The following is a 6000-nucleotide window of genomic DNA, read 5'->3' on the forward strand; positions in this document are numbered from 1 at the left end:
GCAGAGAACCGGTAAAATGAGCAGATTGCCACTTGACACAAAAGTCCCTTCATTGTCCCTTTAATAAACCAACAAACTAATAGTCGATCGATCACTGTGATTGATTTATTGATCCATCGCCTCATCGCTCTACACATGGATGAAATGGATGATACGGATGAAAACCACCTTCACATTGATCTGGTTATTGACCTTTGATTACTGATCAGACAGTGGACGGGGTTTTTTCAGCCCCGGTCGGTGAGTCGCTTCAGTCTGAGCTTCACATCCATGATTCAACTTTCCTGGATGTTACCGTGTCACTGAACGCATCATCAGCCCGGCGCCTGATTGGCTCAGAGCCGCTCACCGCTCAGACATGTGATGATGATGATGAACAGTGTGGGCCAGAGTCTTCATCATCATCATCATCATCACCACAGGAACAGAGGAAGTGAAACCAAACAGAGGAGCATTAAAGGAGGATTCCGGTCATTTTCTAAGTAACGCTAAACTTTAAAACCGTGACTTTGGCCTCTATTATGCTCAAAATATCACTACACAACACGCTTTCTAACATCCACCAGTTGCTCACCACACAACACTGACTGTGTATGAACTCTGTTAATATGAGAGAGCAGTGTTAACATGTGTGTTTTCATCACGTAGCTCTGTTGATGCTGCCTTCCTGGCCAGACCTGACTAGTCGACTGTGGAGCGCATCGGAGCAGGAAGTGGAAGAAGGAGAACACGTCTGAATCCCATGTTGAAGAGACGGAGGAACATTTTGAATTTGATGGTTGTGAGTGTTTATTGGAACCAGATGAGGAGCCGTCTGCATCGATATGGAAACGGTCCAGAGCTCAACAGTCGACTACAGGGCTCCAGACCACATGGAGGCATTTTGCCGCTAAAAATTTGAGACAGTGCAAGTAAATCTTTCTTCTACTGGTGCATGTGTAACCAGTACATTTGCTGTTTTGTTTGTTTTTTACACTGGTGAAACCTAGAAACTGTCATTGCAGGTGCAAGTCGATGTGTGTGAGGACCATGAATGAAAATGACATGTCAATATTTGTTTTGCATGTCAATTAATAGTGTGCGTGCCCCTAAAAAAGTTTAAGTTAGGGGCCACTGTTGCTGAAGCCAGCATGAACAGAGCTACGTGATAAAAACACACAGTTAAAGGAGAATTCCGGCCATTTTTTTTACCCCTAAATCGTCGTCCTGATGGTCACCCAGTGTTGGGGGGAGCAAAACCTCGACTAAAATTGATGCAGGCAAACCGGAGTTAAAAGTTTTTAGGGGTAAATTTAGGGGTTAAAAATGGCCGGAATTCTCCTTTAACTGCTGCTCTCGCATAATAACAGAGTTTAAACACAGTCAGTGTTGTGTGGTGAGGACTGGTGGATGTTGTAAAGCATGTGTAGTGATATTTTGAGCATAAAAGAGGCCAAAGTCTCTGTTTAACTGCAGTGTAGCGCAGCTAGCAGGAGGAGAGCTGTAGAGAGTTATTTAGAAAATGACCGGAATCCTCCTTTAATGAAGACGCCGTTTGTGTTGGTGCACCTGAACGCATCACGTGCTGCCTTTTCAACCTGACAAACACAGTTTACTTTTTTAACCTTTGACAGTAAGAGTGTGTGTGTGTGTGTTGTTTTAAATGTTGGAAATATTTGTTCTATAAATAAAGTCATCATTAATAATAATAAAACAAACAAACTCTCAGTGACCTTTAGTTCTTATGAAACTTTTCCTGGAAAAGTTCCCTTCCGTACTATTTCCTAGGAAAGATCACACACACACACACACACACACACACACACACACACACACACACACACACACACACACACACACACACACACACACACACACACACACACACACACACACACACACACACACACACACACACACACACACACACACACACACACACACACACACACACACACACACACACAGCTGGGAGAGTAAAGTTGGGAAAGTTTGTATCAACAGCAGCACGAACATCAGTTAAATAATCAATAGCTGCCTGATCAGATCAATAATCTACATTGACCGTCTATCAGCTTCTTTCACCTCCATCTCTCTCTCTCTTTCTCGTGTGTGTGGAACTGGCGCCACATCCCCGACCGACACACACACCGACCGACACACACACACCGACTGACAGCTGATTATTATCGATTCGTTCATTATTAGTTTTGTCTTTAACTGGTTCAATAATAGTTGTTGTTGCTGTGACCGAAGTGTGTGAACCAACTGAGTCGTGTCATGTCAGGTATCATAGTAAAGGTCTATTTCTCCTCAACAATGATGTAAAAAAAAAAAAAAAAAGTAGGATTGACAATAACAATCTATGTAATTTTACAGTTCAAGTCTTGAAAGAGTTTTTCAGACTCAGACTCAGCAGCACTTCCAGACACCAAACCTTCCACTTTGATCCCTGTCTATATTCTGAAGGTTTTTACAGAGGGGATTGTTGATATATCATTCACAGCCTCATTTATACAACATTTTATTACTAAAAACATGGAGATATTAGATATTTTTAGGGCTGGTGACAGTATTTTCTCATTTACAGAGTGATAAAAAGAGATATCCACAATCCTCCTCTGTAAAAACTAAAGACTCTAATATGTCAACAAAATAAAACAAAGTAGCTTTATCCATTGTTCAGATTTCTGTTCTGGAAATATATGGAAATTAGTGCATATTTCATTAGATATTGCCTCATTTACATTATTAAACATAGAACTTGTAATCATCATTCATGTGAGTGATAAACTTGGGAAGTTTCATGATGATATCTGTTAGTTTTTTCATTATTTTTTTTCGCCCTGTTCACCTGCAGTGTCTCAGTTTAATAATAATAATAAAATAAAAACAACCATCTGGTTCGAACCGTCCGACAAAATGAAAGAGTCCGGAGACATTTTGAGATTCCCTGTAGCGCTGGAGGAGCTAATGCTAACGGTGCTAACGCTAACGGATACGGGCAGTTGACTAGCCGTTAGCTGTTAGCATCATGCTAACTAACCAGTTAGACGACGGCCGTGTAGCGCGGCCAGACGGCCTGAAAACACAACACCACCACACCCCGGCATCCAAACGGTGTCAGACACGGAGAGTGGGTTTTAAAAATATATATATATAAATTGTTTCGTTAAAAAAAAAGAATAAACCCTCGCCGTCGCTGTCGCTGGCACCGAGCTAGCCGCTAGCCGCTAGCCGTTAGCAGTTAGCCGTTAGCTCAACGGGCTGTGACAATGGAAGCTAAGAGGCTAACAGTTAGCTTCCTCCTCCAGCACAAAACAGTCGCTTAATGTCGGGGAACATGTGGCTCAGCGCCGGGCAGCAGCAGCGGAGGCTCCGAGGGGCTCGAACCTGGTACCCTGCGGTCCTCAGTCTACAATACAGAGCCACATACACCCACACACACACATACACACACACACAGCCGCTTCTCCTCTCTCCTCTCCTCTCTCTCCCCCAGCAGCAGCAGCAGCAGCACAGCGGCGTTACCTCCTCTGCTTCCCCGCTGTCCGAGCGCTGCTCCGCGGCCCCGCAGTCTCAGCTCCTCCGGGGCCTCCGGGGCATCAAGGACCGGGCAGCTGCCTTCTCCTTCTCCCCGTTCAACTCCTCCTTCTCCACCTCCTCCTTCTCCTCCTTCTCCTCCAACCAGCAACAACCACCGCAGCAGCAGCAGCAGCAGCAGCAGCACCGGGAAAAAGCTGCTCAAACACGGCCCCAATATCCAAGTGTGTCCCGGTGAAAAGCGTCCGGGTAGTCTGGTTCTCTGCGTCTGATTATCCGGCTTCAGGAGGCGACACCACCATCCCCCCTCCTCCTCCTCCTCCTCTTCCTCTCTCCTCCTCCTCCTCCTCCTCCTCCCAGCTCAGAGAGGTTACACACACACACACACACACACACACAAAGAGATAAACACGAAAGGAGCAGCTCGTCGTAGGGATCACGGTCCGGTCAGTGAGAGGAGGAGGGAGAGGAGAGGAGGAGGAGGGAGAGAGGAGGAGGAGGAGTGAGAGAGAGAGGAGAGGAGAGGAGAGGAGGGAGAGGAGAAAGAGAGGAGAGGAGGAGGAGGGAGAGGAGAAAGAGAGGAGAGGAGGAGGAGGGAGAGGAGAAGAGAGGAGAGGAGGGAGAGGAGAAAGAGAGGAGAGGAGGAGGAGGGAGAGGAGAGGAGGGAGAGGAGAGAGAGAGGAGGCAGCTGAGGGTCAGAGCAGAGAACTGGGGGGGGGGGTGAAATGTGGGAGAAGTGGAGGAAGAGAAAGAAAGAGTGGAGGAAGAGAAAAAAGAGAGGGGGAAGAGAATGAAAGAGGAGGAAGAGAAGGGAGGAAGAGAAAAAAGAGAGGAGGAAGAGAAGGAAGAGAAAAAGAGAGGAGGAAGACAGAAAAAGTGGAGGAAGAGAAAAAAGAGAGGGGGAAGAGAATGAAAGAGGAGGAAAACAAGGAAAGAGTGGAGGAAGAGAAGTTAGAAAGAGAAAAAAGAGGGGGAAGACAGAAAGAGTGGAGGAAGAGAAAAAAGAGAGGGGGAAGACAGAAAGAGTGAAGGAAGAGAAAAAAGAGGGGGGCAGAAAGAGGGGGGTAGAGAGAGAGTGAGACAGGTGAGGTCATCCACCTGAGACAAAGACTCAGGATTAAAATATTCAAACATGAAGAATAAAAAACTGGAGCAGCGTCAAACTCACCTGAACGCCAGGTAACAACGTCACAGGGAGGGAGGGAGGGAGGGAGGGAGAGAAGAAAAGAGATGTGGAATGAGAAGGAAAGCGGGGAGAGACAGGAGGACAAGGAGGAAAGAGAGGGAAAGAGGAGGAATGAGAAGGCAAGAGAGCAGGAAGAGGAGGAATAAGAATGAGAAGGAAAGAGGAGGAATAAGAAGGAAAGAGAGCAGGAAGAGAAGAAAGGAGGAATAAGAAGGAAAGAGAGGAGGAATAAGAAAGAAAGAGGAGGAATGAGAAGGAATAAGAAGGAAAGAGGAGGAATGAGAAGGAAAGAGGAGGAATGAGAAGGAAAGAGGAGGAATAAGAAGGAAAGAGATGAGGAAGAAAAGGAGAAAGGTGAGACAAGGAAAGAGAGCAGGAAGAGGAGGAATAAGAAAGAAAGAGAGGATGAATAAGAAGGAAAGAGAGGATGAATAAGAAGGAAAGAGAGGAGGAATAAGAAGGAAAGAGAGGAGGAATAAGAAGGAAAGAGAGGAGGAATGAGAAGGAAAGAGAGAATGAATAAGAAGGAAAGAGAGGAGGAATAAGAAGGAAAGAGAGGAGGAATAAGAAGGAAAATAAGAAGGAAAGAGAGGAGGAACGAGAAGGAAAGAGAGGAGGAACGAGAAGGAAAGAGAGGAGGAACGAGAAGGAAAGAGAGCAGAAAGAGAAGGAAAGAGGAGGAATAAGAAAACATTGGATCCTACATTTCCCACAATGCACCGGGGCAGTGTCCCTGCTGCCTGGCAACCGACCACGTCTCCACTTAGCAACAGAGAGCGTGTAGCCTGATGACATCACTGTGACATCACACACACACATCATCGGCTCCCCGGCCTGAAGAGATGCTACTGCTGCGACGTGCAGCCTGTTACCATGGCGACCGAACACACACACACACACACACACACACACCTGTCACAGTGAGTTAATCTGGCATCTTCTGAGCGCGAGATCAAAGACGAGTGAAGAACAGAGAGAGAGAGAGAGAGAGAGAGAAGGAACGAGACGAGAACAAAGGAATTCAACCAGAGATGGAGAGAGAGAGAGATTAAAGAAAAACAAAAAATGAAGGGAGCAGAAAAGAGGAGGAAGAGAGAAGTGGAGGAAGAGAAAGAAAAGGAAGGGGAAGTGGAGGAAGAGAAGGGAGGAAAGGAGGAAGAGAAAAAAGAGAGGAGGTTATTGAGGAAAAGACACGAGAGGAGGAAGAGAAAGAAAGAGTGGATGAAGAGAAAGAAAAAGAGGGTGAAGTGGAGGAAGAGAAAAAAGAGGGGGAAGAGAAAGACAGGGAGGAG

The 6000-nt window shown here is 46.0% G+C and overlaps 1 protein-coding gene across 2 annotated transcripts in view; it reads right to left on the minus strand.

Moving 5' to 3' along the window:
* The window catches only part of LOC146980685 (zinc finger MIZ domain-containing protein 2-like), a 41611-nt gene extending 37933 nt beyond the window's left edge, over positions 1–3678 (minus strand). For both annotated transcript variants that reach the window (XM_085785719.1, XM_085785718.1), the window contains exon 1: positions 3511–3678. The gene's annotated coding sequence lies outside the window, so the exon portion shown is untranslated. The remainder of the gene's footprint in view (positions 1–3510) is intronic.
* Positions 3679–6000: the final 2322 nt, after the last annotated feature.

The sequence above is a fragment of the Trachurus japonicus genome, chromosome 9 (assembly GCF_045865225.1).
Source record: "Trachurus japonicus isolate A0001 chromosome 9, Traja_1.0".
Taxonomy (NCBI): domain Eukaryota; kingdom Metazoa; phylum Chordata; class Actinopteri; order Carangiformes; family Carangidae; genus Trachurus; species Trachurus japonicus.